We start from the raw sequence: 25,257 nt of genomic DNA, 5'->3' as shown, positions 1-25,257 counted from the left end.
GCCGTCGTAGCTTCAATCTGTTCCACTGCACCACCAGGGAAATAAGATCCACTGTTATGGCTTTAATCTTTTTAATTACAATGTCGGGGAAATAAGATTCGCCGTTACGACTTCAATCTATTCTACTACACCGTCAGAGAAGTAAGATCCATCGTTGTGGCTTCAATCTTTTTAATTGCAATGTCGGGGAAACCAGATCCTCCGTCGTAGCTTCAATTTGCTACACTGCACCGCCAGGGAAATAAGATCTGCCGTTGTGGCTTCAATCTTTTTAATTGCAATGTCGGGGAAACCAGATCCGCCGTCGCAGCTTCAATCTGCTCCACTGTACTGCCAGAGAAATAAGATTTGCCGTTGTGGCTTCAATCTTTTTAATTACAATGTTGGGGAAACCAGATCCGCCGTCGTAGCTTCAATTTGTTCCACTGCACCACCAGGGAAATAAGATCCACCGTTATGGCTTCAATCTTTTTAATTACAATGTCGGGGAAACCGGATCCACCGTCGTAGCTTCAATCTATTCCACTACACCGTCAGGGAAATAAGATCTGCCGTTGTGACTTCAATTTTTTTCACAGTAATGCCAAAGAGATAGGATTCGCTGCCCATAGCTTCAATCCGCTCCACTTTAACTAATCCAAGCCTTAACGCCAAGGAGATAAGATTCACCTTCGTGGCTTTAATCTGCTCCACTACAACGCCAGGGAGATAAGATTTATGATTTCACCGGTTTGCTCTCTGGGGAACATGACCTGTATAATTTAATCTATGAACCTAATTATGCCTAGTGATTAGGATGTCATGATCAGACTGAATCCCATGCTCCTAACTAGACATGTATGAATGATATTTGAATGAATGTAGAATATTTTGAGAATGATCCTGCTCAGATTGTCATTACTTAAAGTTTATTAAGACCGTATCACTGACGTGCTACAACGTCCTCTTGCTTAGCCAGCATCTCCGAAGAAACACTTAATCAAACTGCCCCCACTGTAAACTTCAAAGTTTAATCCACGGGGATGCAAAAAATTGTACCATCCTTCTCCCGTTGTGACCCAATGGTAGAAAAATCTGGCTTTCTCTTAATCATATTCTATCATAATTCAAGGATACAACATGTGAAACTCTTTGGTCCTTTATACCAATCTCAGGGCATCATACCAAATGCCTATGCACAAATGAAGGGTCCCCTTCTCCAAGGAAACATCTTCTTATTACAAAGTGATCATTGCTTGTTTGTTCATTAAAGCTTTGTCAACAACACGACATCCTGCCATTTTGTTCAGTCAATGTTTTTGACAACAAAATATGAAGGGATAGTCTTAATTTAGACTTTTCCTTCTTAGATATTCAACCTTTAAACTTGGTGCGTTCTAAACAATAGTCTTGTTTTAGGTTACTGTACTATTTAGAAGCTTCTAGACTAATATGTAAAACTTCCTTTGTGAAAGTTTTATTAGTCCATTAATCATTATTCCAATGCAACATGCTTGTAAAAGATCATAACAATGATAAAAATAGAATTGACTTGGGAGCATGGCTCGAAATGAATAAATATCAAGGATAGTAAAAATAAAAGAAGAATGGATTGGGAACACGTATCTTGAAAAAGAACAAAGTATTCCAAGAACAAGCAATTCAATATAAATAGCATAAAAACACCTAGGTATCGCAGCTTGAACTTCTTTGTACAAACTTGCTGAAGACCGTTCTGAGTTTGACATGTGTTTAGGAGATCTACAGTACTCTGTCGATGCCCCAAGATGTCACATACCCCTTTCGTACTGATTCAGGCATATCAAGACCACCACATGCCCCAATCTGATCAAAATTTGAGCTACTCTTATTACTTTATGCCCCATTTTGATCAATATTTGAGCCGTCTTTTTCGGGTTTTCAACTCAAATCCCCTTTGGTCTAAGGCTCCCTTTGCGGGTTTTCACCTTAGCTTCTCCATTTTTACTTTTTCCATTTTTCATTTTTCATTTTTCATTTTCATTTTTTCACATCTTTTTTCTTCTCTTCTTCTTCTTGTTCTTTTATTTTATTTTTTTTGCGACTCAAAGTGCCCTTTGCGGGTTTTTACCTTGGTCATCTCCTTCTTTAAGCGAAGCACTTCTTGACTGAATCTGAGTTTACAGGATTAGACAAGTTTTTTACTATCCATCTTACTCAAGATCACTACTCCTCCGGAAAATGTCTTCTTTACAACATAAGGACATTCCCAATTTGGCAGTCATTTTTCTCTAAAGTCCTTTTGTAGAAGAAGGATTTTTTCAATACCAAGTCTTCCTCGTAGAATTCTCTGGGACGAACCTTTTTGTTGTAAGCTCGAATTATCCGTTTTTGGTACATCTGACCGTCATGAATAGCTTTTAGCCTTTTTCCTTCAATTCAGTTCAACTGATCATATTGAGGTTAGATGTTCATCCTACTTCAGCTCAGCTAATACCCGGAGAAAAAGAATTTCAACTTCAACGGAAAAATCGTAATAAGCTAAAGAGAAAGGCATTGCCCCGATGGAAGTTTTTTGTTTCTTTTTCTTTTTTTGTTATTATATTATTATTATTTTTACTTTTTTTGTTTGTTTTTTTTGCATTGAATCTGCACTCATAGGATTAGGCAAGTCTTGGTCATCCTTTTCGATCAGAATTAATATTATTCCAGATAAGGTCTTCCCCATAAGATCTTCCACTTTCATTTTGTATGCAAAAGATCTTCTTTGGTATCAGGTTTCTCTCATAGAGCCTTTTGGAGCGAACTTTAACTATGATGAAAAAACTTTAGATCTTCCTCTTTAATTAGGATGAAATCCCAAAAAAAAATACAGAGAAATGGCAACTTGACTTCAACGGGCAAAACTATGATGAGCCAAAAAAGGAGGCATTGCCCCGGCAAAGAATTCTAACTGCATCGTTCATAATGTTAATCTTGAACATATTGTAAATTTTTAACGTCGTGCTATTGTTCATATTACAATATCAGTGCTTAACCCGAGCATGTCCTGGTATGACCATGTGAAGACATCTTTGAACCCTTAAGGTAACTAAAAAAGGTCTTGTTTTGTTTCTCCAGTTATGCACGTTCCCTTAAGGTCACAATCTCCATTGTCTCATCAGGAGGTAAAATTTGTTCCTCTTCATGTTCTACCATCCTCAACAAGTTCGGAGATAGGCCACGATCTATGTCATCTTCAAAGTCACGAGACCCCTCTAACATATGTCTCGCTTAAAAAGAGATTCATAGTCTGTAGCAGTGTCACTCATGTCATTGATATCCAGGGACCTATTGTAGGTACCAAGGAATATACAAAAGAATGTATGAATTTATGAATAATTATTTGTACAATATGATTATGAATGAATGAATGAATGATTTAGAAGAAAAATCTAAAAGAATGAAAGAATTGTAAAGAATAAAAGAATATTAGCTCAAAAAATTATCACAATGATGTATTAAAATAATAACTTTCAGACATGAGCCTATTTCACAAAGGTGTTCTTATCACTTCTGGGCTAAAAGCAATAAGAGTGTTTTGAACATTACTCTGAGTAAGCTCTAAAACTATAGGAATTTCCTCCGTAATCCAATTATTTAGAACATCTCCAAGTTGATAAAGGCGAATATCTAACAAGGACTTTTTTCAATTGTGTCTTCATATATGGCATTGATGTGAAAGCCTCTCGACACTTCCTCATACATCACATTCACCCTATTATCAATCATGATTGGGTAGTGAATTTTCTGCACTGGATGAATCATCAAATTTGACAACGCCTATATTAATGAGTCTTTCAACCATCTTTTTGAATGCGGTGCAATTTTCTATCGAATGCCCCTCAATTCCTGCATGGTATTCACACTGAGCATTTGCATTATACCATTTAGGAAATGGGGGCAGCATTGGTTTCAAATAAAAGGGAGACACCACACGTGCATTAAATAGGCTTTGATATAGCTCACTATATGACATCGGTATAGGCGTGAACTGAGGCCCTTCTGTATTTGTCTTCGTATAAGATTCTTGCTTTAAAGGACCCTGATAGCTGGTGGTCTTCGTCTTTGGCTGACCCACAGTGATTGGTTTTGAGTAGCCCCTGTTATATCTGCCTACATTATCCCCCTTATTCCCCTTCTTCCTTAGGGCCTTTAAAGTATTGATTTGAGAGTTCCACTCTCGCCCTTTCCGTTTGTAACGATCTTCGAATTGTTTTGGGAACTCCACCCTCGCATGTTCTGTTTCTGCTTGATCATCAATGACAACAGGATTAGTTAAATTGCCCATCGAGTTGGAACCTGAGCCAGTCTGGAAATTCACCGGTGTTGAGGTGCTGGTCTGATATTGGGGTCAGATGTTAACAATTACCCTTTGTGGATATGCATTTGGTTGTGCTTGGGTATTTGTTGGGGTGAAGCCTGAAGGATATATAAGGTCCTCATTATTATCCCCAAAGTGGACCACTGGGGTCTTTCCTCTTTCTAACCCTTTAGCCAATAACTGGGTTAATTGGCACATTATATTTCTTTGGAATTCTAACAACTGGTGTCTCATATCTTACTGAAATTTGGTCAATTGCTCCTGCATCCGCACTTGCATTTACTCTAATTTCTCCAACCTTTGGTCCATTTCTCTAGTCTTAGCTTGGATGCTGTGAGGGTGTTGGTTTTCCAAATTAACTGAAATAATTTTACTTAATTAGGCTTTTTCAATGGATTTTAATGCATATGATGTCATGTAATGCGAATGCATGAAATGAATGCATAAAGGGATGTTGATTCTGATTCAATTCCATTTAGAAAACTTCACTAGAAGATAAACTTCTTTACATAAAACGGATGCATGTACGGCCTCGCCCTCATACTCCAAGAAACATCGACCTCTTACTTCATCTGGATGTTTAAGATAAATCTCGCAAATTTCCAATGAACAACACTACTAGCTCCTTTTTGCTTGATATTGGTTGCAATCCATCGTCTGCCCATCCTCGTAAGGCTTATCAGCTTCTTTAAGGAAGTTGGAATGTCGACAGCTCTCGAATAATCAGCTTGAATCCTCAGGCCATGAAGTAAAGTCATGAACTCTTCCATCACTATTCTCGTGTTTCTCAGGATATATTCGGGCAACTGTATTATCTTCCATTTTATCAAAAAATCCGTATTCCATGACAAGCTTTCTAAGTTAGTAATCGAACTTGAATCAACATCTCTTTTCTAAGATACAAATGCAATGCAATGCAATCAAAATGTCATGCAGCCAAAACAAAACACAACAAGTCAGTATCAAGTATAAAAACAAATAGAAAATAATGAAATACCTACTTGGGTAACTACTAGGGTTTGGTATAATTCTACCTAGGGTAAGTTCCTAAAGTTCACTATATGAGGTTTGGCTTCTAGAGCAAAAGTACCCGAACCAGCAGATTCCTCGATCCTCACCCATCATAGGCTCATATGGATTGAGTTCGGTTCAGGGGGATACATTTCCCTATGGCTGCACAGAGATGAAAATCTCATGAAGCCATAGGTACGGATGTATCCCGAAAGTGATCCATTATCCTGCACGGAGGTGAAAACCTCACGAAAGAACAGCTTCTCACTCCCACTTAGAGGGGTAAAATTGACCATGAAATGCAAAATGCAAATAAATTAAAAGACTTAGATCAATTAAGCAAGCATATCATGATGAAAACCAATGAATGCAAATGGGAAATCGTGATTTAAAACAAATTTGAAACCTTTCCGACAAAAAGACAAAAGCTAATCAATTTATGGCTCGACTCTCGAAGTCCCCAGTAGAGTCGCCAAGCTGTCGAAACCATTTTTTTGAAAACAAAAATTGGAGTCGCCATCGATCTTTGATTCAAGTGTGATCGGCCCACCTTAAAAATTATTCTGGTCTACAAAATTTGAGAAAACGAGTTCGGGAGTCAGTTACGCACGAGGAAGGGTTAGCACCCTCGTAATGCCAAAAAAAAATCGGTACGAAATTGATTATTTTAATGTCTTAGTGTCGAAAATTAAAAAGATTTTGTTAAACTCAAATGTTGAAATCTGAAAAGGATAATCAATTATTCAAGTCAGACAAAGAAATTTAGACCCAATATGTTAGGGTACAATTTCTTAAAATCCCCGAACTTTAAATATCACTTTTACTTTATAAGTAAATTTTCATCTCAAGGAAGAAATTATGTCATGCCCAATACGTTAGGACACAACAAATTAAGTTCCCAAAAATGGTTTTTACTTATACATTTTGAATAACGAATATTCTCGGTTATTTGGAATTAACAAAGAAAATCGGAACCCAATATGTTAGGGCTCAATTTCCTCGAAAGTTTCTAACTTTGAATATCGTTTTTATTTTAAAAACCTTTGGCAAAATCAAAATATATTTTTTAAAGATATGTTTAAAAAAATGAATGCAATATGAAACAAATATTTTAATTTTAATCATATGTATACATAAGTATGACATATAAATAATTTTTGCAAATATGTATATGGATATGAGAGGAAAAAATGCATAAATTTTATAAAATGTCAATGCATATATCTATATAAATACATAAGTCATAAGAATAAAACGATAATAAAATACACATAAAATATATTCATGTATTTATAAAAAAATGTATAAGCATAATATATTGGTAAATATAAATATATATATTTATAATAAGTTTTGAATAGAGTATAAATATATATGTACATATTATAAAAATGTATAAACATAATATATGTACATATTATAAAAATGTATAAACATATACAAATTATAAAACATGGGAAACATATAAATGTTATAAAATATAAATGTATATACATATATATAAAAACTATGAAAATAAAATAATAAAAAAATATGTATAGGTATTTAAAACACATTTTAAAAATATATATATACATATATATTATAAAATACTCATGCGTGTTTATATGTAGGTATAATAATATAATAATGATAATAATAATAATAATTATAATAATTATAACCACTATATTAATAAAATAAACTAAAAAAAACTTAAAACGAAAGATCATGGATTAAATTGAAAATAACTGAAGTTTCAGGGGTAAATTTGAAATAAATAAAACATCAATGGATCAAATAGAACATGTAGTTAACAGTGGAGGACCGAAAGTGAAATTAATCCAAACCTCCCAAAACTCCACGCAACAATGGATTAAAATAAAACAAATTCAGCATTTCTTGGAAAAATTTGAAAACAAAAAACAATGATTTTGAAATGATGGGATAAAATGGAAGGATTAAAAACGTAAATATCCCATCAGTGCTTAAAACCATTTTCAATCTCAAATTTAAATGTTATTCTGCAGCAGCAATAGCCGCAAAAACTGTTTCATCTTCTTCCCAACTCTTCACGCCAAAACCCCTTCCCCTTTAACTTCGATTTGGACAAAACGAAGCAAACGATGCCGACGGCGCGCCTCTGCTGGTAAGAATCTCCTCCCTTTCTTTTAATTTTCGTTTTTTTTTTCAAAAAATGAAGTAAAATACAAAAGAAATATGAGAAAAAAAATAGAAACAGTAAAAAACTTAGAAAGAACAAATCACCTTCAAAAATTTGTTTTTTCTGATTCTTTTCTTTCGTATTTCAGTATTTTTCAATATATGTGTAACCTTTTTACAGATTTGATTTGGCTTTATATAGCCGAAACAACGGAGAAAGAAACTATCGAAAAAACTCTCCTCTTTTTGTCGTAATTTCTACTATTATTTCTATTCGTGGTCCATGGCTTGTTGCAGGTACGGGCATCGTGCGAAGCTACCAGACGTGGGTGAGACGACGTGGGCAGTTTCTATGCGTTCATGCGTGAAGACGATTGCTGCAACGTGGGGGCGAGGGTGACGCCGATCCGCTACTTATTGCCAAAGGTTTCTACTGTTCATTTTTTTGTGTTTTAGGCTAGTGGGTTAGGTATTTGGGTTGTTTGGGTATTGGGCTTGTAATTTGGTTATTAGGTGAGGGTGTTATTGGGTTTAAAACTGGGTTTAGTAATAGGCTATTATATATTATTTTAGCCAGGCCAAAATTGGCCTATTACAGGTTGTTCGTGAATTTTATGCACATGTTAATTTACCTGATCCTCTTTTTATCTATGTTCGTGGCACTTCATTTCCGTTCAATGAAGATCATATTAACGCCCAATTTGGGATCGCTGATGTGTAAGATGAATACACACCCTTCACTGACAATGTCACTACTGATGGATTGACTCAAGTCTTGAATGATTTATGTGTCGAAGGTACGTATTGGACTGTTTCCAGTCAAGATTGCTATACCGTTGAGAGGGCTTCTTTAAAGCATATTAGGAAAGTATGGTACCATTTTTTGAAGGGTCGATTCATGCCATCAACTCACAATGCGACTGTTTCAAAGGAGAGGATGCTCTTATTACGCTCCATCATCATGGGGAGAAGAATCAATATTGGCCGGATCATTTTTCAAGAGGTGTACCAATGTGTCGAGAAAAATGTTGGCAGCCTAAACTTCCACTGCTTCATTACTGTTTTGTGCCGCACTGCTAGAGTCCCTTTCAATACTGATGAAGATGTCACCCCCAATAAGGGTGGACTGTCCCAAGCCAATTTTGCCAAAGTCTAAGGTATTGATGCTGCAAAATCAACTCAGCATAGTCAGGCTACCACTTCTACTACTGCATATTTTCCCACAGTAGCACCCTCAGCATCTCACAGCTATTTCGAATAGCAAGTTTTGCGCTCCTTAAAGCAACTGAAACAAAGGATTTCCCTCTTTGAGACTTAGCAGTTTCAACTAGCTAAAGAGATAGTCAAGGCCTAAGAGCAGTAGTCTCAATATTGGACTTATGTGAGGAGCAGAGATTTGGCTCTTAAAAGATCCTTTCAGAATAACTTTACAAAGTCGATGCTCGAATTCCCTGCCTTCCCCACCTCTTTGCTCCTAATTCCTGAAGCTACAAAGGAGCCAACTCAAACTCCTGTTGCCAGAGCCAAATTCGCGAATTTGAGAACCACTGCTGATTAAGGGGAAACTGTTGCTGATGAGCCTAAAAAGATGACATCATTAAATCTTGAGAATGAAGAAAAATAAGAGAAAGATAAACTGCCATTGACACTACTGCCACCACGAAAGGTAAGGAACTGTTCCACCCACCCCACCAGCTTCCACGACTGCACAAGATTGAGACATCGATCATCTTATTGATGAACTCACGAAAATTAATAAGGAGGGGGACGAAATGAACGCCATGAAGAGGAAGCTGTGGTATAAAGTCAGTACCTGTAAATCCACTCGTAGGGTTGAATGAAGTAACTACACTCCAATCTAAGCTAGGGAAGGTTTTTTTCCCTACCTCATGCATTTTATTTCTTTTTCCATGACATTTTCCGTACATATCTATATTTTTATTTTTCTGTTACATATTTGTTCATGCGTTGAAAACAATGCACCCCTTAGGTTTAGGGGTGTATTGTGCATTTAGACTACATTATATATCTATTACGTATGTTCATTCTAGTCTCGTTAAATTTGTTTTGCCACTGCCACGTAACTACTAAGTACTGTTTTGCCTATATGGAGTACAATATTTACTTTTGATGTTCGATGAGGAGATAAATTCTTTAATAAATCTAGAAAAATGTGACAGTGGATTAGGCGAATTTAGTTTAGGATAGTTTGCCTGAGAATTAACCCCTAAAAAATGAGATATCCTAACTTCGATTACAATTGGTCTATAGTAAGTTCTTTTAATAAACTTAGAGAATTTTGAAGGTAAGCTCAGTAAAATGGTAATACTTAATAATGAATAAAATGACAAAGTTTAAGAAAGATCAAGGAAATGCCATTAAAACACTCCAATGCTTAAAATTGCCAAATAGGTCAACAACACTTTGTTTGCTCCATTATGTTATTGATTATAAAAAGCGAGTTTAAGCAAAAGTGTGTAATAAAGAAAAAGAAGTTTAGGGGCACTTCATTGTAGTAATAGGCTGAGTAGCTAAGGAGGTAGTTGTTTGCTTCATCCATCTTCTAAGTCAAAAGCCTTAACTTCATGAGTGAGTTCTATTCAAATCGTGACATTGTAATACCCAATTTTAGCCCGGACTCACATATGGAAACATAATCTTCGAGGATATGCAATCTTAGACATGATATGCAATCTTAGATATGATATGTAATCTTAGAAGATATGATTTTGTAATCTTAGAGATTTAATTTGTAGATACCCTTTAATCTTCGCCATTGATGTAATTGATTTGTACCGTTGGATTTGGGGAGGCTCAGCTATAAATAAAGGCCTCTCCCTTCATTGTAAAAAAAAATCAATAAAAAAGGAGAACGATTGGCAGTTTTTTAAAGGTGGCTTATTGTTTTCTTTTTTTTTTCTTTTTCGATTATTTTTTACTTATTTACGATTTTAAAAAAGGGAGAAGGTGATACCACTGCGAATTTTATTTATTTATTTTATTTAGCCCTAATAAAGTAACGCGTTTCAAAGGATGGAGATATTTTCCTATTTGAGCCCTATGACTTATTCGCGCCATTTAATTGGGCCCTTTATTTTTTTAAAATTATGTTAATTTTCAATTTAATCCTTAATCTTTTATTTTAAGTTTTTAGTCTATTTTATTAATTTTGTTATTATTAATTTTATTATTATATTATATATTATTATTATACCTACATATATGTGCGCATGTGCATGTTAATATATATACATATATATTTTAATCATTTTAATATATATACATATTATATACATACTTTATTATTATTTTATTTTCATAGTTTTTTTATACATATATATACACACATTTATATTTCATAATATTTATACGTTTGCCCATGTTCTATGATTTTTATATGTTTGTACATTTTTGTAATATATACACATATATTTACACTCCATTCAAAGCTTATTATAAATATTTTCCACGTTTTTATATTATACTTATCTATTTCATTTTTTTTTGTAAATGCATGAATATATTTTATATGTATATATTTATATTTTCCTTGTTTTCATAAATGCATTATGTATTATATATATATATATAAGTTTTATAACCCAAAATTTTATGAGTAAATTATCTTTATGTCTTTTATTCTTCATAATTTTAAATGTATATATATTTTGTACCTTTTTCTCTTTATATTTTTTTGTTTATTTCCTTCATTTGCTTATTGATTTATGTTTTTATTTATATTCATTTGATATTTTACATGTCGTTGTTTATGTACATTAAATTTCGTTTATTTCTATGCCATTGTTGTATTTATTATTACATTTTATATTTAATTTAGCATCACATCATTTTTTTTTCGATTTTAAAATTTTCAAAATTGAGATAACACTCGTATTTAGGATTTTCAAGGAAATTGAGCCCTAACGTATTGGGTTCCGATTTTCTTCGTTAAATCCAACGATCGAGGGTTGTTCATTAATAAAAATATATAAAATAAAAAGCTTGTTGTTGGGGAGTTAAATATGTTGTATCCTAACGTATTGGATGTGACGTATTGATTTCTCGAGATAGATTTTTTGAAAAAATAATAATAAAGGAAATATTTCAAGTTTGGGATTTTGAGGAATTGTGCCCTAACGTATTAGGCCGCGATTTCTTAAATCTTAAACAAATGAATATTATTTTAAATTTTTATTACACGAGTTTTAGACTAATTCATTTTTGAGGAAATTAGAATGTTGTGTCCTAACGCATTGGGTGTGACATTTTCTTTCTCCGAAATGATAAGGGTCTTAATAAGTAACATTTTTAAGTTTTTGCTAAGGATTATATATTTCAAATTTTCGACATTAAGACACTAATTAATTAACTAGGTACCAATTTTGGGCGTTACGAGGGTGCTAATCCTTCCTCATACGTAACTGACTCCTGGATCCGTTTTTCTAAAACTCGTAGACCAAAGCCGTTTTTTTAGGTGATCCAATCACACCTTAATAAAAGATTTGTGGTGACTCTCAATTTTTATTTTTTAAAGTCAACAACCTAAAAGTTTTGTTTTTCAAAAAAAAATGGTTTCGACAGCTTGGCGACTCCACTGGGAACTTTTTTAAAAAATAAGAGAGTCGAGCCACAAAGTTGATTAATTTTTGTCTTATGGTAGAGAAAATATTTTTTTTTAAAATTTATGAGATCCTTTTGCATTCATTATTTTCTTGCTTAATTGATCTTTGCATTATACATTACATGAGTTGAATGATTTTACCCTTTTAAGTAGGAGTGAGAAACTATTCCTTCGTGAGGTTTGCACCTCCGTATAGGATAGTGGATCGCTTTCAGAATACATCGGTACCTATGCCTTTGTGAGATTATCATCTCCGTAAAGTCATAGGGAAAATGTGTTCCCCTGAATCGAACTTGGTCTATATGAGCCTATAATGGGTGAAGATCGAGGAATCTGCTGGTTCGAGTACCCTTACTTTAGAACCGAACCGCATATAATGAGCCTTAGGAGCCTACCCTAGGTAGAATCACACCGAATGCCTAGAGGTCACTCGAAAACTTGGTTTAAATTTATGACCATTTTGTTGTATTTTGTCCATTTTTGTTACGATTATAATTACTTCGGTTTGTAATTACTTTATTGGTTTTAATTTTGATTTTTCTGCATATTGCATTACATAACCACTCGATTATATCCTTTTAAGTGGGAGTGAGAAGCTATTTCCTTCGTGAGGTCTTCACCTCCGTGCAGGATAGCGGATTGCTTTCGGGATACATCCGTACCTATGTCTTTGTGAGATTTTCATCTCCGTGCAGCCATAGGGAAATGTATTCCCCTGAACTGAACTTGGTCCATATGAGCCTATAATGGGTGAGGATCGAGGAATCTGGTAGTTCAGGTACCCTTACCTTAGAGCCAAACTACATATAGTGAACACAAGTGGTTTCCCGAGTAGGTACTTTATTCATTTGCTTTTACTTTGTACTAACTTGTCTTTTATGTTGTTTTTATTATGATTGCATTGCATTTGCATCTTAAAAAAGAGGTGTTGATTCACGTTCAGTTGCTAAATAGAGAGCTTGTCATAAGGAAATGGGTTTCTTGATAAAGGGGATGACAATATGGTTGTCCGAATATGGTCCAAGAACATGTGATAAGAGAAAGATGATAATTTAATGGAGGACTACACGACTATGGCTCCGTTGCCCAAGGATTCAAGATGACAAAGATTATTCGAGAGCTGTTGAACCTTCTTAAAGAGAAGCCAACGAGCATCACGAGGATGAGTGAGTAACAAGTTATGGCCCGGATCGAGCAAAAAGGAGATAGAAGAAACGTTTTTTGAAGAGTTCGTGAGATTTATCTTAACGCTCGAATGAAGAAGAGAATCGAATATCTTCGCCTATGAGGGCAAAGCCGTATAAATATCCACTTTATGTAAAGAGATTTATTTTCTAGTAAAGTTTTCTAAATGGAATTGAATCAGAATCAACATCTCTTTATGCATTCATTGGATGCATTCGCGTTACATGACATCATACGCATTAAAATCCACTAAAAGAGCCTAATCGATTAAAATCATTCTTCAGCTAATTTAGAAACCAACCAACCTGCCAAACACCGTTATAGTACCCGAGCAAAGTCAGGAGGCATGGACCAAAGATTGGAAAGAATAGAGCAAATGCAAATGCAGATGCAAGTGCAATTAACCAAATTTCCACAAAATATGAAGGATCAGATGCTAGAATTCCAAAGCAATGTGATAAACCAGTTAACCCAGTTATTGGCTAGAGGGTTAGAAAGAGAGGAAATCCCAGTGGTCCACTTTGAGGAGGATAAAGAATACCCTAATTATCCCTCAAATTTTATCCCGATAAGTGTCCAGTCAGATATGCACCCACAAGGGGCACCCCTTACTATCAAATCCCAGCAATATCAGACCAATACCTTAACACCAATGAATCGCCCGACAGGCTCTAGATCCAATCTGAAGAACAATTTAGTCAATCCTATTACTCTTGATAATCCAGCAGAAATAAAACAGGCGAGGGTAGAATACTCAGATACTATAAAGGCCCCAAAGAGAAAGGGGAATAAGGGGGATAATGCAGACCAATATAACAAGGGCCACTCAAAACCAATCGCTGTGGGCCGGCCAAAGACGGAAACCACCAACCATCAGAGTCTTTTAAAGCGAGAATCTTATACGAAGGCAAATACAGAAAAGCCTCAATTCACGCCTATACCGATGTCATATAGCGAGCTATATCAAAGCCTATTTAATACGCATGTGGTGTCCCATTTCTACCAGAAACTAATGTTGCCTCCATTTCCAAAATGGTATAGCGCAAATGCTCAGTGTGAATACCACGCAAGAATTACGGAGCACTCAATAGAGAATTGCACCGCCTTTAAGAAACTAGTTGAAAGACTCATTAACATGAGTGTTGTCAGATTTGTTGACTCGTCTAGCGCAGAAAATCCACTACCCAATCATATTGATAATGGGGTAGACGTGAGGGCAGGAATGGGATTAGTTATTTCTGATTCAGGAAGAAACCATGGAAAGACAAGGAACCATTGTGAGTTCCATCACGAGAAGGGGCACGAGACCCAAGAGAGTGTGAAATTCAAGGCCTTGATTCAGGGTATGGTGGACGACAAGGAGATGAAGCTTTGTGAGGAAATTAAAGAGAAGGAAAATATGCACATAATGATGGGAAGTGTTCACATCAATGACATAGATGACGACACAAATGAAAAGGGACCTTGTTAGATATCCGCCCTTATAAATCTGGAGTGTTCTAAGCAATTGAACTGCGAAAGAAATTCCTGTAGTTTTTAGAGCTTATTTAGAGTAATGTTCAGAAAATTTTTGTTGTTTTTAGCCTAAAAATGATAGAAATTCTTTTGTGAAAAAGGTTCATGTCTGAACGTCATTATTCTAATAAAATATATCTTTGCATTTATTTTTGAGCCAATATTTTTCATTCTTTTTGAATAATTATTCTTTCTTTCTTTTGGATTTTCTTCCACAATCATTCTTTTATTCATTCATGATCATATTGTATAAATAATTATTCATAAATTCATATATTCCTTTGTAAAGTCTTTGGTATTTACTATAGGTCCCCGGATATCAATGACATGAGTGACATTACTACATATTTCGAACCTTCTTTTAAGCAAGATATGTGTTTAGAGGGATCTCATGACTTTGAAGATGACATAGATTGTAGCCTATTTCCGGACTTGTTAAAGATAGTAGAACAAGTCGAGAGACGGATCTTAACCTACAAAGAATCATTGGGATACATGACTTCTCCTTATGTAGGGCATGAAGGTCATTTGGTTGATCTCACCAAAAGAGTCTGACGGTCATCGATTCATCTTTGTGGTCGTCAATTACTTTACTAAATGGGTGGAAGCTGCTTCATATGCCAATGTCACAAAGTCGACAGTTAGCAAATTCGTGAAAATCATATGTCAGTTTGAAACGTCAAAAGGATCATATCTGACAATGTACTAAATTTGAACAATAACACAATATCAAAAGTTTGCAGTTTGTTCACGATTAATGTCATATTGCCCAAAAAAAAAACCTCTGCCGGGGCAATACCTTTCTCTTGGGCCCATCGCAGTTTCGCCTATTGAAGACAAGATTCTTTTTCTGAGTTTTTGGATCCAATTCCGATTGAAGAGGAATGTTCAAAGTTATCCATCATGGTCAAATGCGCCAAAAGCAAATGATGCGAGCTCACAAAAAAAAAGGATCCACCCTAGAGAACTCCTTGAAAGGAACCTGGTATTGAAGAAGATCCTTCCCATACAAAAAGAACTTTATCCCAAGTTGGGAAAGACCTTATGTTGAAGGCCGTATCTGGAAAAGCGTCGATCAGAAGGGATAACAAGGACATGCCTAATCCTATGAGTTTAGACTAAAAAAAAGGGGTCAAAATCAAAATAAAAAAATTAAAGTGATAAAAAGAAAAAGAAAAAGGAAAAGGAAAATGGAGATGCCAAAGTGAAAACCCGCAAAGGGCACCTTGAGACCAAAGGGGATTTGAGTTGAAAACCCGAAAAGAGCGGCTCAAATATTGATCAGAATGGGGCACGAGGTGATCAGAGCAACTCGAATTCTAACCAGATTGGGGCATGTGGTGATCTTGTTATACCTGAATTATCAAGAAAGGGTAGGCAACATCTTGTGGCATTGGCAGAGTACTGTGGATCTTCTAAACACATGTCAAACTCAGAATGGTCGCCAGAAAGTTTGTATAGAAAAGTTCAAGCTGCGATATCTGGGGCATCCAATTTTTATATTGAATTTGTTATTCTCGGAATACTTCATTCTTTTCCAAGATACACATTCCCAATCAATTTCTTTGCTATCCTTATTTACTATTTTTGATGATCTATTTCTTTCGAGCTATGCTCAGAACCAATTGTATTCTCATCCATTGTTATATCCTTTTTTGCAAGCATGTTGCATTGGAATAATGATTAATGGACTAATAAAACTTTCACAAGGGAAGTTTGGCATATTACTCTAGAAGTTTCTAAATAATACAGGAACCTGAAACAGGACTATTGTTTAGAACGCACCATGTTTAAAGGTTTGAAATCTGAAATGGAATAGGCTAAATTAGGACTTTCTCTTTGGATTTTGTTGTTAAAAACATTGATTGAACAAATGACATGATGATGACAAAGCTTAAATAAACAAGCAAGCAATGATCACTAGACAATAGGAAGAGGTTTCCTCAGAGAATAAAGCCTTCATCTATGCATGAGCCTTTGGTACGATACCTTGGGAATGGCGTAGGGGATTTAGATCGTGTATCCTTGAATTGTGATAGGAAAGGATCGAGAAAAATCCATATATTTCTACCTTTGGGTTACAGTGGGAGAATTATGGTATAAATTTTGCGCCCCAATGGATTGAACTTCGAGGTTTACAGTAGGGGCAACCTGACTAAATGTTTCTTCAGAAAAGCCAACAAAGCAAGAAGGCATTGTAGCACATCAGTGTTGAAGCCTTAATAAACTTCGAACAATGACAACCTAAGTGGAATCATTCTCAAAAAATAAAAATAAATAAATAAATTACGCATTCGTGCAAACACCATTCACACATGTCTAGTTAGGAGCATTTGATTCATGCCACCCTAATCATTAGGCATAATTAGGTTCATTATATAGGTCATGTTCCCCGGAGAGCAGATCAGTGAAGATAACAGATCTTGTCTTCTTGTACTGGCAGCAAAGCAGATCGAAGTCACCAGCCTTGCCTCCCTGGGTTGCAGCGGAGAAGGCTAAAAATAGCAGATCTTGCCTTCCTGCACCGACAGCGAAGCAGATCGAAGACACCAGCCTTGCCTCCCTAGGTTGCAGCGGAGCAGGCTAAAAATAGCAGATCTTACCTTCCTGCACCGACAACGAAGCAGATCGAAGTCACCAGCCTTGCCTCCCTAGGTTGCAGTGGAGCAGGCTAAAAATAGCAGATATTGCCTTCCTGCACTAACAGTGAAGCAGATCAAAGACACCAGCCTTACCTCCCTGGGTTGCAGCGAAGCAAGTTAAAAATAGCAGATCTTGCCTTCCTGCACCGACAGCGAAGCAGATTGATGACTCCAGCCCTATCTCCCTGGTCAGCAGTGGAATAGGTTAAAGATTGTGAATCCTATCTCCCTGGACAGCAATGGAATAGGTTAAAGATTGTGAATCCTATCTCCCTGGTCAGCAGTGGAATAGGTTGAAGATTGAGAATTCTATCTCCCTAGGTAGCAGTGGAATATATTAAAGAATCCTATCTCCCTGGACAGCAGTGGAATAGGTTAAAGATTGTGAATCCTATCTCCCTGGTCAGCAGTGGAATAGGTTGAAGATTGAGAATTCTATCTCCTTGGGCAGTAGTGGAATAGATTGAAGATTATAGGTCCTATCTCCCTGGTCAGCAGTGGAATAGGTTGAAGATCGTGAACCTTATCTCCCTGAGCAGCAGTGGAATAGGTGGAAAATAGCAGATCTTGCCTTCCTGCACCGACAGTGAAGCAGATCGAAGACATCAGTCCTATCGCCTAGATGTTGCAATGGAAAAGATTGAAGCCATGATGGCGAATCTTATCTCCCTAGCGTTAAGGCTTGGATTAGCTGAAGTGGAACAGATTGAAACTGTGGGCAGCGAATCTTATCTCTTTGGCATTACAGTGGAGCATATTGAAGCCGCAACGACGAATCTTACTTCCCTGGCGGTGTAATGGAACAGATTGAAACTACGACGGTGAATCTTGTTTCCCTGACATTGAAGATGGCAAATTTTATCTCCCTGAAGTTGCAGTGGAGCAGATTAAAGCCGATAATCCTATCTCCCTGAAGTTGCAGTGAAGCGGATTAAAACCTTGGATCTTATCTCTCTGAAGTTGCAGAGAGCAGAACGCATTTAGCCTTATCTCTCTAAAGTTACAGTGGAGCAGACTAAATAAACAAATCCTATCTCCCTAAAGTTGTAGCGGAGTGGATTAGAATGATGGATCTTATCTCTCTGAAATTACAGTAGAGCAGATCGCATCAAATTCATCTTTAAGTTGCAGCAGATCAAGCCGAAGCTACCAATCCTATCTCTCTGACGTTGCGGTGGAGTAGATCGAGACACCAATTCCTATACCTCTGAAGATGCAGTAGGATGGATGTGGCTGCTTGAAGAAGAAGAGCACCAAGATCCAGCGTGACCGGGCAAAAATTGGTCATTTCTAAAGTCTTTGCTTTGTTCCTGTTACACAACAACGAGCAAAGAGGGGTAGTTGTAATACCCAATTTTAGCCCAGACTCACATATGGAAACATAATCTTCGAGGATATGCAATCTTAGATATGATATATGCAATCTTAGATATGATATGTAATCTTAGAAGATATGATTTTGTAATCTTAGAGATTTAATTTGTAGATACCCTTTAATCTTCGCCATTGATGTAATTGATTTGTACCGTTGGATTTGGGGAGGCTCAGCTATAAATAGAGGCCTTTCCCTTCATTGTAAGAAAAAAAATCAATAAAAAAAGGGAGAACGATTGGCAGTTTTTTAAAGGTGGCTTATTGTCTTTTTTTTTCTTTTTCGATTATTTTTTACTTATTTACGATTTTAAAAAAGGGAGAAGGTGATGCCACTGTGAATTTTATTTATTTATTTTATTTAGCCCTAATAAAGTGACGCGTTTCAAAGGATGGAGATATTTTCCCATTCGAGCCCTATGAGTTATTCGTGCATTTTAATTGGGCCCTTCATTTTTTTTAAAATATGTTGATTTTAAATTTAATTCTTAATCTTTCATTTTAGGTTTTTAGTCTATTTTATTAATTTTGTTATTATTATTATTATTATTATATTATTATTATTATTATACCTACATATATGTGCGCATATGCATGTTAATATATATACATATATATTTTAAACGTTTTAATATATATACATATTATATACATACTTTATTATTATTTTATTTTCATAGTTTTTTTATACATATATATACACACATTTATATTTCATAATATTTATATGTTTGCCCATATTCTATGATTTTTATATGTTTATACATTTTTGTAATATATACACATATATTTATACTCCATTCAAAGCTTATTATAAATATTTTCCACGTTTTTATATTATACTTATATATTTCATTTTTTTTTGTAAATGCATGAATATATTTTATATGTATATATTTATATTTTCCTTGTTTTCATAAATGCATTATGTATTTTATATATATATATAAGTTTTATAACCCAAAATTTTATGAGTAAATTATCTTTATGTCTTTTATTCTTCATAATTTCAAATGTATATATATTTTGTACCTTTTTCTCTTTATATTTTTTTGTTTATTTCCTTCATTTGCTTATTGATTTATGTTTTCATTTATATTCATTTGATATTTTACATGCCGTTGTTTATGTACATTAATTTCGTTTATTTCTATGCCATTGTTGTATTTATTATTACATTTTATATTTAATGTAGCATCACATCATTTTTTTTTCGATTTTAAAATTTTCAAAATTGAGATAACACTCGTATTTAGGATTTTGAAGGAAATTGAGCCCTAACGTATTGGGTTCCAATTTTCTTCGTTAAATCCAACGATCGAAGGTTGCTCATTAATAAAATATATATAAAATAAAAAGCTTGTTGTTGGGGAGTTAAATATGTTGTATCCTAACGTATTGGATGTGACGTATTGATTTCTGGAGACAAAGATTTTTTGAAAAAATAATAATAAAGGAAATATTTCAAGTTTGGGATTTTGAGGAATTGTGCCCTAACGTATTGGGCCGCGATTTCTTAAATTTTAAACAAATGAATATTCTTTTAAATTTTTATTACACAAGTTTTAGACTAATTCATTTTTTAGGAAATTAGAATGTTGTGCCCTAACGCATTGGGTGTGACATTTTCTTTCTCCGAAATGATAAGGGTCTTAATAAGTAACGTTTTTAAGTTTTTGCTAAGGATTATATTTTTCAAATTTTCGACATTAAGACACTAATTAATTAACTAGATACCAATTTTGGGCGTTACGAGGGTGCTAATCCTTCCTCGTACGTAACTGACTCCCGGATCCGTTTTTCTAAAACTCGTAGACCAAAGCCGTTTTTTTAGGTGATCCAATCACACCTTAATAAAAGATTGGTGGCGACTCCCAATTTTCATTTTTTAAAGTCGACAACCTAAAATTTTTGTTTTTCAAAAAAAATGGTTTCGACAGACATGATTAAGTATCCGATAATTTGGTGTATGCTCCATTGTGATTGTCGAGTCAAAGAATTGTGTGACGAGCTAAGCCCCCTATTCTAATAAAAAAAAGAAAACTGAGTTTAGATAAAAGATGAACTAAGTAAATTATGAGATATTTGCTAGTGTCAAATTGCATACAAGAGTATGTAGGAATTTTGTTCTTAGGGCAATATTTTCTGCACTGCCTTTACTAAATAAACTTATGAAACTTGAACAAACTTTTTAGACATGAAGATTGCTGAGAACTGAAGTATAAAATGCTCTCTATATTGTTTGGCAATACAAAAGTGGTTATGTGGCCATGGCAATTCTTGCATTCACGCATTCATGAATACTTTGCTTGAGGGCAAGCAATAACTCAGGTTTATGGGTATGATAACTCTTGAAAAGAGTTATATTTCATGCTTTTAGACTTAGTTAATTGCATGTACTTAAGTGATTTTAGTTGCATTTTAGGATATTGCATTAGTATTTTAGAGCATTGCATTAAAAAGCTTGGATTATGCTTAAGTGCTATTACATGTTGCTTTTAATTGCATGTTGGAAGGACTTGTTTGGTGGTTGATTGGCAGGTACAAAGTGTAGGAGAAGAAGTAGAGGGTTGAACGTTTAACCTAACAAATTTCGGGTAGTTTGCCAACACAAATGTTATGGGAATACCTAAAGATGCCTAGTCAGCACTTAATGTGTACCATTCTCAGTCCCTACTGTACTTGTACCAAAAAAATCCACCTGAAAAAGAGAGAAAGGATTATTGGCTAATAGACTTACCCTAAAAGGTCAAACCTATAAAAGCTAAAAGGGGGATATAATAGCCTGTTTTTAATGGTGTTAGAAACAACAATTTTGGAGCCATAAATCTGACGAGTAAGTTCGTAAATATTATTATTTAATATTTACGAGTTAAATATGGTATTAAAATAAATTTTGAGTTGACTATTTGTACTATTCGAATGAACAAATAGGTTCAAGTGGTAAAACGCTAAAGTCTAGTAGTTTTAGAAATTAAGGTATTGGGACCTCATTTTTATAAACCAAGCCGTAAATATTTATCGGAGTGTTATTAAGATCGTATTAAAGTTTTGTTAAGAAATTTTAATGTTTGGATAGTTAATTAAGTAAAAAGGACTAAATCGTAAAAAGTATGAAAGTTGAATTCTACTAACTAAAGGTATTTAATAGCTATGAAAAAGTAAATTCATGGAATAATATGGTAAATATACCATATTATATATGAGTGAGCGGTTGGTGACTATTCTTTTGTTAGTTTATATGATATAATTTAATATTAATAAATTAAATAATAAGTAATAACTAAAAAAAAAGAAAGGAAAAACATATATATTTTTTATGTTCTTCTTCTTGGATGCGAGAAACTCCATTTTTGGAGTATGGGAGGTTCGACCAAACAAAATTTGTTGCATGTAGGTGATATACTTCTCCATTTCTCGTGATTTTTATGTTTTTGAGATTGTTGCAACTAAGTCCAATTAGCTCGTACCTTCGCTTTTGAATCTGTTAAAGATTTTGAATATTTCCATTGTGAATATTTGTGATTTTAGATGTTCAATGATGAATTTGAAGTGTTAGTTGGTATTTAAAAGTATTTTGTTAAGCGATTTTTAATGAAATTATCGATTAGGGACTAAATTGTTGAAATAGTAATAGTTCAAAGACTTGATGTGAAATTATTGCAAAAATGGGCTGAAATGGAAGCTATGAATATTCGTTTAGCATGAGTTTTTCAATAAAAATGGTTAACTTGCATGTTTTAGGCTTAATGACTAAATTGAATAAAAGTAAAATGTTGGGGCAATTTTGTAAAAAAATAGCTTAATTTTATAAAATGAATTATTTTTACTATATGCATTAATTAATTGAATGAAATTATTAATTTAGATCCAGAACGAGTGGAAAATCGAGGAGAAGAGAAAATTACCAAATAGCTCATGTACTTTGTCATTTCTGTAATTTAGACAGGAAAGTTCGTACGGTTTAAAATTTAACATCTATATGAATTTTTGAATAGTATAACATGATATAATGTATATTCAATTGTCGATAATGAATGATTATTTGAGATATGTTATTGAATTTGATGTTTGGATTGGATTGAACGCGAGATAGAGTACAATCGTGATATGGTATGTTGTGGGGGGTTGGAGTGGAGATGGTTTTGGAGGGATGTATATATTTATTTCTCAAGTAAATTGAAGTTTAGTATTTGTTGCGAAATCTTGTGTTATACTCTCTGTTTGGCGTGTTTTGGTTGGACTAGCTCTTATGAGCATTGGCATGTTTCGGTTGGACTAGCTCTTGTGAGCATTTGGTGTGTTTTGGAGGGATGGGCTCGTACGAGCATTTGGCGTGTTATGGTTGGACTGACGATGTGCTCCTATCCGTAAGTCGTTCTTTGAATTAAAAATCTCGAGAAGGTAATTTGTTTAATTAATTTGATGGATTTGCTATACATTTGAGTATTAAATTGAATGTATGTGATTCATCAGTTGAGATTCTGGATGGCAGCAACACATATGATTAATTGTTTTTTTTATGATTATACTTTGTACAATGCAAATGAAAAGAGTAAAGAAAAGGAATAGAAAGGTAATGTTCAATGAAAGTACATTTATGTTCATGAAATTGATGATTTCAAACGATGTTGCCCATGTAGTTGACTTACTTTATGTTATTTCAAGTGATTTATGAGTTGATGCACTAATATGTGTTGTGGATAATGCTTAGGCCTGTGCCAAGCTTAAGATTGGATTATATAATGCTTAATCCTAATGATATACATTGAAATGGTAAGTGTTCAAATGGAAATATGCTTATGTTCATGAAAAGATAGTATAAATCAAAAGATGTAATTTCTTATGAAATGGTTTATCATGTGGTTGACCTTAAAAGAGTTATATACATAAATGCACTAACTTGTGTATTGATGATGTTGATTAGGCTTTTGTCAAGCTTGTGGTTATGGTTGATGTTTAGGCTTATATCTTGTATTATGGAAATGAAACGAGTAAGAAAGGGTAATGAAACGGTAAGTTCATAATTAAGATGTAATATGATGATAAAAAAAAGATTGATGAGTTAAATGACGTATTTATATGTGAGAAATTCACTTGTGCTATGGATGAATTTACCTATGACATGAACAAATACACTAATTTGTAAATTGATAATATTATTTAAGCTTATGTTAAGTAAATGGAATGGAAAGTAAGTAAATGGAGTGGTTCATAGTTTTATGTAAAGGTTAATGATTGTATAATATGTCTTCTATAATCTTATTATGTTAGGAATGAAAAGTATAAGTGATGGTGATGGATTTACTCAATTGATGTCTTGATAGTTATATAGTTTGATAAATCTTGTGGCATTGGTATAGTTTTATATTGTCATATAAAGTTCATATTTGAAATGGAATTTTATGTTTAAAGTTTTTATGAGCTTACTAAGCATTCATTGATTACGTAGTTGTTTTCCTTTACTTTACAGATTATCGGAAGCTTGATCGATTTGGAAGCTAGTCGGAGATCTATCACACTATCCAGAGATTATATGTAACATCCCACACCCGACCTAGACATTATGGTCGAATCTGGCGATGTCACATGGAAAGGAATTTGAAGACAAGATTGCCAAGTTTAAAAACTGTTACAGTAAGTTAGCTTTTATTTAATTCAAAAAAAACTAATTGATTTGCTTTAAAACTTGTCTCTTAGCGAAAGCTTTTGTAACCAATTAATTTAGGGAAAATCATTTCTATTTATGAAAAACCTTAGCTTTTAGAAAAAAACCGTGTTTTGTGGAGTCGTAAAAAAATCCATAAAAAACCGTATAAAGTCCCAAATTTAAAGCCAACCAGTCCATAGTTTAGAAGATACATCAAAAACCCCAAATAAGTAATAAATTCTAGGCATTAACGGAAAACAGTCTAAAATTTACGTGTGGCCACCGTTGAGTCCTCCGTTGCACCGACCCGTCAAGTCTGGGGTTACCTTTACAGATTAAACAGAGAAAGGGTGAGTTTTCGCAAATTTAGTGTGTAATCCCCATAGAAAACATGTATACAGATAATCAACAAAATTCCGTTGGATACAGTCTAGGGCCTGTGCCCATTACAGAATCAGTTTGGGCCTCAGCCCATTCAGATACAGTCTCAAAAATACATTAGGGCCTTAGCCCATATCAGATACAAAATGCAGATACAGTAAATCAGAATCCTACCCACCAGCCTCTACACACCATCTCCGTCCAACCCTGCACACCATGTGGGGATTAAATCAACCCACCCATCCCTAAACACCATGCTGTACCGAAATACGACATATAATCAGAAGGTTGCAGCTGAGCTGCTAGATAACAGGTTTAATAGCCTTTCAGACACTTCCTCCAAATGTCATCAACCCACCCCGATTCAATGCAAAATATAAAATATGTCATGCCATTATGCAATTAATAGTACATACAT

At 34.4% G+C, this 25,257-nt stretch overlaps 1 long non-coding RNA gene across 2 annotated transcripts; it reads left to right on the top strand.

The window, feature by feature from the left end:
• The first annotated feature begins 7,100 nt into the window (after positions 1 to 7,100).
• Positions 7,101 to 9,519, top strand: LOC107949628 (uncharacterized). Of its 2 annotated transcripts, XR_005911380.1 has the most exons (3): positions 7,266 to 7,460; positions 7,772 to 8,271; positions 8,364 to 9,519. It is a non-coding gene; the product is annotated as an uncharacterized lncRNA (long non-coding RNA). The 2 variants fall into 2 exon arrangements; XR_001697827.2 differs by having other exon boundaries at positions 7,101 to 7,460; positions 7,772 to 9,519.
• Positions 9,520 to 25,257: the final 15,738 nt, after the last annotated feature.

The sequence above is a fragment of the Gossypium hirsutum genome, chromosome D03, assembly GCF_007990345.1.
Source record: "Gossypium hirsutum isolate 1008001.06 chromosome D03, Gossypium_hirsutum_v2.1, whole genome shotgun sequence".
NCBI lineage: Eukaryota > Viridiplantae > Streptophyta > Magnoliopsida > Malvales > Malvaceae > Gossypium > Gossypium hirsutum.
This window is presented reverse-complemented; position numbering and strand designations above follow the sequence as displayed.